The sequence below is a fragment of the Mobula birostris genome, chromosome 25, assembly GCF_030028105.1.
Source record: "Mobula birostris isolate sMobBir1 chromosome 25, sMobBir1.hap1, whole genome shotgun sequence".
NCBI classification, from domain to species: Eukaryota; Metazoa; Chordata; class Chondrichthyes; order Myliobatiformes; family Myliobatidae; genus Mobula; species Mobula birostris.
Genome location: NC_092394.1, coordinates 51,606,254 through 51,620,470, shown reverse-complemented (window position 1 = coordinate 51,620,470; position 14,217 = coordinate 51,606,254).

Here is a 14,217-nt window from a genome sequence, read left to right as displayed (position 1 = left end):
CACCATCTCCACTACACCCACTCTATCAGACATAGTCCCTTCCCACTGCCATCTCCACTACATCCACTCTATCACACATAGTCCATTCCCACTACCATCTCCACTACATTCACCCTATCACGCATAGTCCCTTCCCGCTACCATCTCCACTACATCAACACACTATCACACGTAGTCCGTTCCCACTACCATCTCCACTTCATCCGCACTATGACACATAGCCCCTTCCCACTACCATCTCAACTACATACACACTATCACACATAGTCCCTTCCCACTACCATCTCCACTACAACCATGCTATCACACAGAGTCCCTTCCCACTAACATCTCCACTACATCCACACTATCACACATAGTCCATTCCCCCACCATCACCACTGCATCCACACTATCACACGTAGTCCATTCCCCCTACCATCTCCACAACATCCACACTATCACACGCATTCCCTTCCCAATACCATCTTCACTACATCCACACTATCCGACTTAGTCCCTTCCGACTACCATCTCTACTACATCCACTCTATCATACATAGCCCCTTCCCACTACCACCTCCAATGCATCCACTCTATCACACATAGTCCATTTTCACTACCATCTCCACTACATCCACACTGTCACACATAGACCTTTACCACTGCCATCTCCATGACATCCACACTATCACACATAATCCCTTCCCAGTACCATCTCCACTACATCCACAATATCACACATATATGTCATATAGTCCCTTCCCACTACCTTCTCCTCTACATCCACACTATCACGCATAGTCCCTTCCCATGTCATATCCAATACATCCACACAATAACACGTATTCCCTTCCCTCTGCCATCTCCACTACATCCACACTATCACACATAGCCCCTTGCCCCACCATCTCCACTACATCCACACTATCACACATTGTCCCTTCCTACTAACATCTCCACCTCATCCACACTATCACACATAGTCCCGTCATCCTACCATCTCCACTACATCCACAGTATCACACGTAGTCCCTTCCCACTACCATCTCCACTACATCCACACTATCACATGTAGTCCATTCCCCCTACCATCTCCACAACATCCACACTATCACACGCATTCCCTTCCCAATACCATCTCCACTACATCCACACTATCCGACTTAGTCCCTTCCGACTACCATCTCTAATACATCCACTCTATCATACATAGCCCCTTCCCACTACCACCTCCAATGCATCCACTCTATCACACATAGTCCATTTTCACTACCATCTCCACTACATTCACACTATCACACATAGACCCTTCCCCCACCATCTACACTTCATCCATACTATCGCACATAGTCCATTCCCACTACCATCTCCACTACATACACACTATCACACATAGTCCCTTCCGACTACCATCTCTACTACATCCACTCTATCACACATAGTCCCTTCCCCCACCATCTCCACTACATCCACAGTATCACACATAGTCCCTTCCCACTGCCATCTCCACTACGTCCACACTGTCACACATAGACCTTTACCACTGCCATCTCCATTAAATCCACACTATCACACATAATCCCTTCCCAGTACCATCTCCACTACATCCACAATATCACATATATATGTCATATAGTCCCTTCCCACTACCTTCTCCTCTACATCCACACTATCACACATAGTCCCTTCCCCCACCATCTCCACTACATCCACAACACCACACATAGTCCCTTCCCACTGCCATCTCCACTACATCCACACTATTACACATTGCCCCTTCCCACTACCATCTCCACTTCATCCACACTATCACACATAGTCCCTTCCCATGTCATATCCAATACATCCACACTATCACACATATTCCGTTCCCCCTACCATCTCCACAACATCCAGACTATCACACGCATTCCCTTCCCACCACCATCTCCACTACATCCACACTATCCGACATAGTTCCTTCCGACTACCATCTCTACTACATCCGCTCTATAACACATAGTCCCTTCCCCCACCATCTCCACTACATCCACACTATCACACATAGTCCCTTCCCACTACCATCTCCACTACATCCACACTATCACACATAGTCCCTTCCCACTAACATCTCCACTAAATCCACACTATCACACATAGTCCCGTCATCCTACCATCTCCACTACATCCACAGTATCACACATACTCCCTTCCCCCACGATGTACACTTCATCCACACTATCACACATAGTCCCTTCCACCTACCATCTCCACTACATCCACACTATCACACGTAGTCCATTCCCACTACCATCTCCACTACATCCACACTATCACACGTAATCCCTTCCCTCTGCCATCTCCTCTACATCAACACTACCACACATAGACCCTTCGCACTACCATCTCCACTACATCCACACTATCACACATAGTCCCTTCCACCACCATCTCCACTACATCCACTCTATCAGACATAGTCCCTTCCCACTGCCATCTCCACTACATCCACACTATCACACATTGTCCCTTCCCATTACCATCTCCACTTCATCCACACTATCACACATAGTCCCTTCCCATGTCATATCCAATACATCCACACAATAACACGTATTCCCTTCCCTCTGCCATCTCCACTACATCCACACTATCACACATAGCCCCTTGCCCCACCATCTCCACTACATCCACACTATCACACATTGTCCCTTCCTACTAACATCTCCACTTCATCCACACTATCACACATAGTCCCGTCATCCTACCATCTCCACTACATCCACAGTATCACACGTAGTCCCTTCCCACTACCATCTCCACTACATCCACACTATCACATGTAGTCCATTCCCCCTACCATCTCCACAACATCCACACTATCACACGCATTCCCTTCCCAATACCATCTCCACTACATCCACACTATCCGACTTAGTCCCTTCCGACTACCATCTCTAATACATCCACTCTATCATACATAGCCCCTTCCCACTACCACCTCCAATGCATCCACTCTATCACACATAGTCCATTTTCACTACCATCTCCACTACATTCACACTATCACACATAGACCCTTCCCCCACCATCTACACTTCATCCATACTATCGCACATAGTCCATTCCCACTACCATCTCCACTACATACACACTATCACACATAGTCCCATCCGACTACCATCTCTACTGCATCCACTCTATCACACATAGTCCCTTCCCCCACCATCTCCACTACATCCACAGTATCACACATAGTCCCTTCCCACTGCCATCTCCACTACGTCCACACTGTCACACATAGACCTTTACCACTGCCATCTCCATTAAATCCACACTATCACACATAATCCCTTCCCAGTACCATCTCCACTACATCCACAATATCACATATATATGTCATATAGTCCCTTCCCACTACCTTCTCCTCTACATCCACACTATCACACATAGTCCCTTCCCCCACCATCTCCACTGCATCCACAACACCACACATAGTCCCTTCCCACTGCCATCTCCACTACATCCACACTATCACACATTATCCCTTCCCTCTACCATCTCCACTTCATCCACACTATCACACATAGTCCCTTCCCATGTCATATCCAATACATCCACACTATCACACATATTCCGTTCCCCCTACCATCTCCAGAACATCCAGACTATCACACGCATTCCCTTCCCACTACCATCTCCACTACATCCACACTATCCGACATAGTTCCTTCCGACTACCATCTCTACTACATCCGCTCTATAACACATAGTCCCTTCCCCCACCATCTCCACTACATCCACACTATCACACATAGTCCCTTCCCACTACCATCTACACTACTTCCACAATTTCACACATAGTCCCTTCCCACTAACATCTCCACTACATCCAAACTATCACATGTAATCCCTTCTCCCTACCATCTCCACTACATCCACACTATCACACGTAGTCCCTTCCCACTACCATCTCCAGTACAACCACGCTATCACACATAGGCCTTTAACACTGCCATCTCCATTACATCCACTCTATCACACATAGTCCCTTCCCAGTACCATCTCCACTACATCCACACTATCACACATAGTCACTTTCCACTACCATCTCCACCACATCCACAATATCACACGTATGTCATATAGTCCCTTCCCACTACATTCTCCTCTACATCAACACTACCACACATAGTCCCTTCGCACTACCATCTCCACTACATCCACACTATCACACATAGTCCCTTCCACCACCATCTCCACTATATCCACTCTATCAGACATAGTCCCTTCCCACTGCCATCTCCACTACATCCACACTATCACACATAGTCCCTTCCCACTACCATCTCCACTTCATCCACACTATCCCACATAGTCCCTTCCCATGTCATATCCAATACATCCACACAATAACACGTATTCCCTACTCTCTGCCATCTCCACTACATCCACACTATCACACATAGCCCCTTCCCCCACCATCTCCACTACATCCACACTATCACACATTGTCCCTTCCCACTACCATCTCCACTTCATCCACACTGTCACACATAGTCCCTTCCCCTGTCATATCCAATACATCCACACAATAACACGTATTCCCTTCCCTCTGCCATCTCCACTACATCCACACTATCACACATAGTCCCATTGGACTACCATCTCTACTACATCCACTCTATCACACATAGTCCCTTCCCACTACCATCACCACTGCATCCACACTATCACACATTCTTCCTTCCCACTACCATCTCCACTTCATCCACACTATCACACATAGTCCCTTCCACCACCATCTCCACTACCCCCACTCTATCAGACATAGTCCCTTCCCACTGCCATCTCCACTACATCCACTCTATCACACATAGTCCATTCCCACTACCATCTCCACTACATTCACCCTATCACGCATAGTCCCTTCCCGCTACCATCTCCACTACATCAACACACTATCACACGTAGTCCGTTCCCACTACCATCTCCACTTCATCCGCACTATGACACATAGCCCCTTCCCACTACCATCTCAACTACATACACACTATCACACATAGTCCCTTCCCACTACCATCTCCACTACAACCATGCTATCACACATAGTCACTTCCCCCACCATCTCCACTACATCCACAACACCACACATAGTCCCTTCCCACTGCCATCTCCACTACATCCACACTATCACACATTGTCCCTTCCCACTACCATCTCCACTTCATCCACACTATCACACATAGTCCCTTCCCATGTCATATCCAATACATCCACACAATAACACGTATTCCCTTCCCTCTGCCATCTCCACTACATCCACACTATCACACATAGCCCCTTGCCCCACCATCTCCACTACATCCACACTATCACACATAGTCCATTCCCCCACCATCACCACTGCATCCACACTATCACACATAGTCAATTCCCCCTACCATCTCCACAACATCCACACTATCACACGCATTCCCTTCCCAATACCATCTCCAGTACATCCACACTATCCGACTTAGTCCCTTCCGACTACCATCTCTACTACATCCACTCTATCATACATAGCCCCTTCCCACTACCACCTCCAATGCATCCACTCTATCACACATAGTCCATTTTCACTACCATCTCCACTACATTCACACTATCACACATAGACCCTTCCCCCACCATCTACACTTCATCCATACTATCGCACATAGTCCATTCCCACTACCATCTCCACTACATACACACTATCACACATAGTCCCTTCCGACTACAATCTCTACTACATCCACTCTATCACACATAGTCCCTTCCCCCACCATCTCCACTACATCCACAGTATCACACATAGTCCCTTCCCACTGCCATCTCCACTACATCCACACTGTCACACATAGACTTTTACCACTGCCATCTCCATTACATCCACACTATCACACATAATCCTTTCCCAGTACCATCTCCACTACATCCACAATATCACACATATGTCATATAGTCCCTTCCCACTACCTTCTCCTCTGCATCCACACTATCACACATTGACCCTTCCCCCACCATCTCCACTACATCCACAACACCACACATAGTCCCTTCCCACTGCCATCTCCACTACATCCACACTATCACACATTGTCCCTTCCCACTACCATCTCCACTTCATCCACACTATCACACATAGTCCCTTCCAATGTCATATCCAATACATCCACACAATAACACGTATTCCCTTCCCTCTGCCATCTCCACTACATCCACACTATCACACATAGCCCCTTGCCCCACCATCTCCACTACACCCACACTATCACACATAGTCCATTCCCCCACCATCACCACTGCATCCACACTATCACACGTAGTCCATTCCCCCTACCATCTCCACAACATCCACACTATCACACGCATTCCCTTCCCAATACCATCTCCACTACATCCACACTATCCGACTTAGTCCCTTCCGACTACCATCTCTAATACATCCACTCTATCATACATAGCCCCTTCACACTACCACCTCCAATGCATCCACTCTATCACACATAGTCCATTTTCACTACCATCTCCACTACATACACACTATCACACATAGTCCCTTCCCCCACCATCTCCACTACATCCACAGTATCACACATAGTCCCTTCCCACTGCCATCTCCACTACATCCACACTGTCACACATAGACCTTTACCACTGCCATCTCCATTACATCCACACTATCACACATAATCCCTTCCCAGTACCATCTCCACTACATCCACAATATCACACATATATGTCATATAGTCCCTTCCCACTACCTTCTCCTCTACATCCACACTATCACACATAGTCCCTTCCCCCACCATCTCCACTACATCCACAACACCACACATAGTCCCTTCCCACTGCCATCTCCACTACATCCACACTATCACACATTGTCCCTTCCCACTACCATCTCCACTTCATCCACACTATCACACATAGTCCATTCCCCCACCATCACCACTGCATCCACACTATCACACATAATCCGTTCCACCTACCATCTCCACAACATCCAGACTATCACACGCATTCCCTTCCCACTACCATCTCCACTACATCCACACTATCCGACATAGTTCCTTCCGACTACCATCTCTACTACATCCGCTCTATAACACATCGTCCCTTCCCCCACCATCTGCACTACATCCACACTATCACCCATAGTCCCTTCCCACTACCATCTCCACTTCATCCACACTATCACACATAGTCCCTTCCCACTACCATCTCCACTACATCCACACTATCACCCATAGTCCCTTCCCACTACCATCTACACTACTTCCACAATTTCACACATAGTCCCTTCCCACTAACATCTCCACTAAATCCACACTATCACACATAGTCCCGTCATCCTACCATCTCCACTACATCCACAGTATCACACATACTCCCTTCCCCCACGATGTACACTTCATCCACACTATCACACATAGTGCCTTCCACCTACCATCGCCACTACATCCACACTATCACACGTAGTCCATTCCCACTACCATCTCCACTACATCCACACTATCACACCTAATCCCTTCCCTCTGCTATCTCCTCTACATCAACACTACCACACATAGACCCTTCGCACTACCATCTCCACTACATCCACTCTATCACACATAGTCCCTTCCACCACCATCTCCACTACATCCACTCTATCAGACATAGTCCCTTCCCACTGCCATCTCCACTACATCCACACTATCACACATTGTCCCTTCCCACTACCATCTCCACTTCATCCACACTATCACACATAGTCCCTTCCCATGTCATATCCAATACATCCACACAATAACACGTATTCCCTTCCCTCTGCCATCTCCACTACATCCACACTATCACACATAGCCCCTTGCCCCACCATCTCCACTTCATCCACACTATCACACATTGTCCCTTCCTACTAACATCTCCACTTCATCCACACTATCACACATAGTCCCGTCATCCTACCATCTCCACTACATCCACAGTATCACACGTAGTCCCTTCCCACTACCATCTCCACTATATCCACACTATCACATGTAATCCCTTCTCTCTACCATCTCCACTACATCCACACTATCACACGTAGTCCCTTCCCACTACCATCTCCAGTACAACCACGCTATCACACATAGGCCTTTAACACAGCCATCTCCATTACATCCACTCTATCACACATAGTCCCTTCCCAGTACCATCTCCACTACATCCACACTATCACACATAGTCACTTTCCACTACCATCTCCACCACATCCACAATATCACACATATGTCATATAGTCCCTTCCCACTACCTTCTCCTCTACATCAACACTACCACACGTAGTCCCTTCGCACTACCATCTCCACTACATCCACACTATCACACGTAGTCCCTTCCACCACCATCTCCACTACATCCACTCTATCAGACATAGTCCCTTCCCACTGCCATCTCCACTACATCCACACTATCACATATAGTCCCTTCCCACTACCATCTCCACTTCATCCACACTATCCCACATAGTCCCTTCCCATGTCATATCCAATACATCCGCACAATAACACGTATTCCTTTCTCTCTGCCATCTCCACTACAATCACACTATCACACATAGCCCCTTCCACCACCATCTCATCTACATCCACACTATCACACATTGTCCCTTCCCACTACCATCTCCACTTCATCCACACTGTCACACATAGTCCCTTCCACTGTCATATCCAATACATCCATACAATAACACGTATTCCCTTCCCTCTGCCATCTCCACTACATCCACACTATTCGCCTTAGTCCCATTGGACTACCATCTCTACTACATCCACTCTATCACACATAGTCCCTTCCCCCACCATGTCCACTACATCCACAGTATCACACATAGTCCCTTCCCACTCCCATCTCCACTACATCCACACTATCACACATAGTCCCTTCCCACTACCATCACCACTGCATCCACACTAGCACACATTCTTCCTTCCCACTACCATCTCCACTTCATCCACACTATCACACATAGTCCCTTCCACCACCATCTCCACTACACCCACTCTATCAGACATAGTCCCTTCCCACTGCCATCTCCATTACATCCACTCTATCACACATAGTCCATTCCCACTACCATCTCCACTACATTCACCCTATCACGCATAGTCCCTTCCCGCTACCATCTCCACTACATCAACACACTATCACACGTAGTCCGTTCCCACTACCATCTCCACTTCATCCGCACTATGACACATAGCCCCTTCCCACTACCATCTCAACTACATCCACTCTATCAGACATAGTCCCTTCCCACTGCCATCTCCACTACATCCACACTATCACACATAGTCCCTTCCCACTACCATCTCCACTTCATCCACACTATCACACATAGTCCCTTCCCATGTCATATCCAATACATCCACACAATAACACGTATTCCCTTCCCTCTGCCATCTCCACTACATCCACACTATCATACATAGCCCCTTCCCCCACCATCTCCACTACATCCACAATATCACACATATATGTCATATAGTCCCTTCCCACTACCTTCTCCTCTACATCCACACTATCACACATAGTCCCTTCCCCCACCATCTCCACTACATCCACAACACCACACATAGTCCCTTCCCACTGCCATCTCCACTACATCCACACTATCACACATTGTCCCTTCCCACTACCATCTCCACTTCATCCACACTATCACACATAGTCCATTCCCCCACCATCACCACTGCATCCACACTATCACACATATTCCGTTCCACCTACCATCTCCACAACATCCAGACTATCACACGCATTCCCTTCCCACTACCATCTCCACTACATCCACACTATCCGACATAGTTCCTTCCGACTACCATCTCTACTACATCCGCTCTATAACACATCGTCCCTTCCCCCACCATCTGCACTACATCCACACTATCACCCATAGTCCCTTCCCACTACCATCTCCACTTCATCCACACTATCACACACAGTCCCTTCCCACTACCATCTCCACTACATCCACACTATCACCCATAGTCCCTTCCCACTACCATCTACACTACTTCCACAATTTCACACATAGTCCCTTCCCACTAACATCTCCACTAAATCCACACTATCACACATAGTCCCGTCATCCTACCATCTCCACTACATCCACAGTATCACACATACTCCCTTCCCCCACGATGTACACTTCATCCACACTATCACACATAGTGCCTTCCACCTACCATCGCCACTACATCCACACTATCACACGCAGTCCATTCCCACTACCATCTCCACTACATCCACACTATCACACCTAATCCCTTCCCTCTGCTATCTCCTCTACATCAACACTACCACACATAGACCCTTCGCACTACCATCTCCACTACATCCACTCTATCACACATAGTCCCTTCCACCACCATCTCCACTACATCCACTCTATCAGACATAGTCCCTTCCCACTGCCATCTCCACTACATCCACACTATCACACATTGTCCCTTCCCACTACCATCTCCACTTCATCCACACTATCACACATAGTCCCTTCCCATGTCATATCCAATACATCCACACAATAACACGTATTCCCTTCCCTCTGCCATCTCCACTACATCCACACTATCACACATAGCCCCTTGCCCCACCATCTCCACTTCATCCACACTATCACACATTGTCCCTTCCTACTAACATCTCCACTTCATCCACACTATCACACATAGTCCCGTCATCCTACCATCTCCACTACATCCACAGTATCACACGTAGTCCCTTCCTACTACCATCTCCACTACATCCACACTATCACATGTAATCCCTTCTCTCTACCATCTCCACTACATCCACACTATCACACGTAGTCCCTTCCCACTACCATCTCCAGTACAACCACGCTATCACACATAGGCCTTTAACACAGCCATCTCCATTACATCCACTCTATCACACATAGTCCCTTCCCAGTACCATCTCCACTACATCCACACTATCACACATAGTCACTTTCCACTACCATCTCCACCACATCCACAATATCACACATATGTCATATAGTCCCTTCCCACTACCTTCTCCTCTACATCAACACTACCACACGTAGTCCCTTCGCACTACCATCTCCACTACATCCACACTATCACACATAGTCCCTTCCACCACCATCTCCACTTCATCCACACTATCACACATAGTCCCTTCCCATGTCATATCCAATACATCCACACAATAACACGTATTCCCTTCCCTCTGCCATCTCCACTACATCCACACTATCATACATAGCCCCTTCCCCCACCATCTCCACTACATCCACACTATCAGACATTGTCCCTTCCCACTACCATCTCCACTTCATCCACACTGTCACACATAGTCCCTTCCCCTGTCATATCCAATACATCCACACAATAACACGTATTCCCTTCCCTCTGCCATCTCCACTACATCCACACTATCTGACATAGTCCCATTGGACTACCATCTCTACTACATCCACTCTATCACACATAGTCCCATCCCCCACCATCTCCACTACATCCACAGTATCACACATAGTCCCTTCCCACTCCCATCTCCACTACATCCACACTATCACACATAGTCCCTTCCCACTACCATCACCACTGCATGCACACTATCACACATTCTTCCTTCCCACTACCATCTCCACTTCATCCACACTATCACACATAGTCCCTTCCCATGTCATATCCAATACATCCACACAATAACACGTATTCCCTTCCCTCTGCCATCTCCACTACATCCACACTATCACACATAGCCCCTTGCCCCACCATCTCCACTTCATCCACACTATCACACATTGTCCCTTCCTACTAACATCTCCACTTCATCCACACTATCACACATAGTCCCGTCATCCTACCATCTCCACTACATCCACAGTATCACACGTAGTCCCTTCCTACTACCATCTCCACTACATCCACACTATCACATGTAATCCCTTCTCTCTACCATCTCCACTACATCCACACTATCACACGTAGTCCCTTCCCACTACCATCTCCAGTACAACCACGCTATCACACATAGGCCTTTAACACAGCCATCTCCATTACATCCACTCTATCACACATAGTCCCTTCCCAGTACCATCTCCACTACATCCACACTATCACACATAGTCACTTTCCACTACCATCTCCACCACATCCACAATATCACACATATGTCATATAGTCCCTTCCCACTACCTTCTCCTCTACATCAACACTACCACACGTAGTCCCTTCGCACTACCATCTCCACTACATCCACACTATCACACATAGTCCCTTCCACCACCATCTCCACTTCATCCACACTATCACACATAGTCCCTTCCCATGTCATATCCAATACATGCACACAATAACACGTATTCCCTTCCCTCTGCCATCTCCACTACATCCACACTATCATACATAGCCCCTTCCCCCACCATCTCCACTACATCCACACTATTAGACATTGTCCCTTCCCACTACCATCTCCACTTCATCCACACTGTCACACATAGTCCCTTCCCCTGTCATATCCAATACATCCACACAATAACACGTATTCCCTTCCCTCTGCCATCTCCACTACATCCACACTATCTGACATAGTCCCATTGGACTACCATCTCTACTACATCCACTCTATCACACATAGTCCCATCCCCCACCATCTCCACTACATCCACAGTATCACACATAGTCCCTTCCCACTCCCATCTCCACTACATCCACACTATCACACATAGTCCCTTCCCACTACCATCACCACTGCATCCACACTATCACACATTCTTCCTTCCCACTACCATCTCCACTTCATCCACACTATCACACATAGTCCCTTCCCATGTCATATCCAATACATCCACACAATAACACGTATTCCCTTCCCTCTGCCATCGCCACTACATCCACACTATCACACGCAGTCCATTCCCACTACCATCTCCACTACATCCACACTATCACACCTAATCCCTTCCCTCTGCTATCTCCTCTACATCAACACTACCACACATAGACCCTTCGCACTACCATCTCCACTACATCCACTCTATCACACATAGTCCCTTCCACCACCATCTCCACTACATCCACTCTATCAGACATAGTCCCTTCCCACTGCCATCTCCACTACATCCACACTATCACACATTGTCCCTTCCCACTACCATCTCCACTTCATCCACACTATCACACATAGTCCCTTCCCATGTCATATCCAATACATCCACACAATAACACGTATTCCCTTCCCTCTGCCATCTCCACTACATCCACACTATCACACATAGCCCCTTGCCCCACCATCTCCACTTCATCCACACTATCACACATTGTCCCTTCCTACTAACATCTCCACTTCATCCACACTATCACACATAGTCCCGTCATCCTACCATCTCCACTACATCCACAGTATCACACGTAGTCCCTTCCTACTACCATCTCCACTACATCCACACTATCACATGTAATCCCTTCTCTCTACCATCTCCACTACATCCACACTATCACACGTAGTCCCTTCCCACTACCATCTCCAGTACAACCACGCTATCACACATAGGCCTTTAACACAGCCATCTCCATTACATCCACTCTATCACACATAGTCCCTTCCCAGTACCATCTCCACTACATCCACACTATCACACATAGTCACTTTCCACTACCATCTCCACCACATCCACAATATCACACATATGTCATATAGTCCCTTCCCACTACCTTCTCCTCTACATCAACACTACCACACGTAGTCCCTTCGCACTACCATCTCCACTACATCCACACTATCACACATAGTCCCTTCCACCACCATCTCCACTTCATCCACACTATCACACATAGTCCCTTCCCATGTCATATCCAATACATCCACACAATAACACGTATTCCCTTCCCTCTGCCATCTCCACTACATCCACACTATCATACATAGCCCCTTCCCCCACCATCTCCACTACATCCACACTATCAGACATTGTCCCTTCCCACTACCATCTCCACTTCATCCACACTGTCACACATAGTCCCTTCCCCTGTCATATCCAATACATCCACACAATAACACGTATTCCCTTCCCTCTGCCATCTCCACTACATCCACACTATCTGACATAGTCCCATTGGACTACCATCTCTACTACATCCACTCTATCACACATAGTCCCATCCCCCACCATCTCCACTACATCCACAGTATCACACATAGTCCCTTCCCACTCCCATCTCC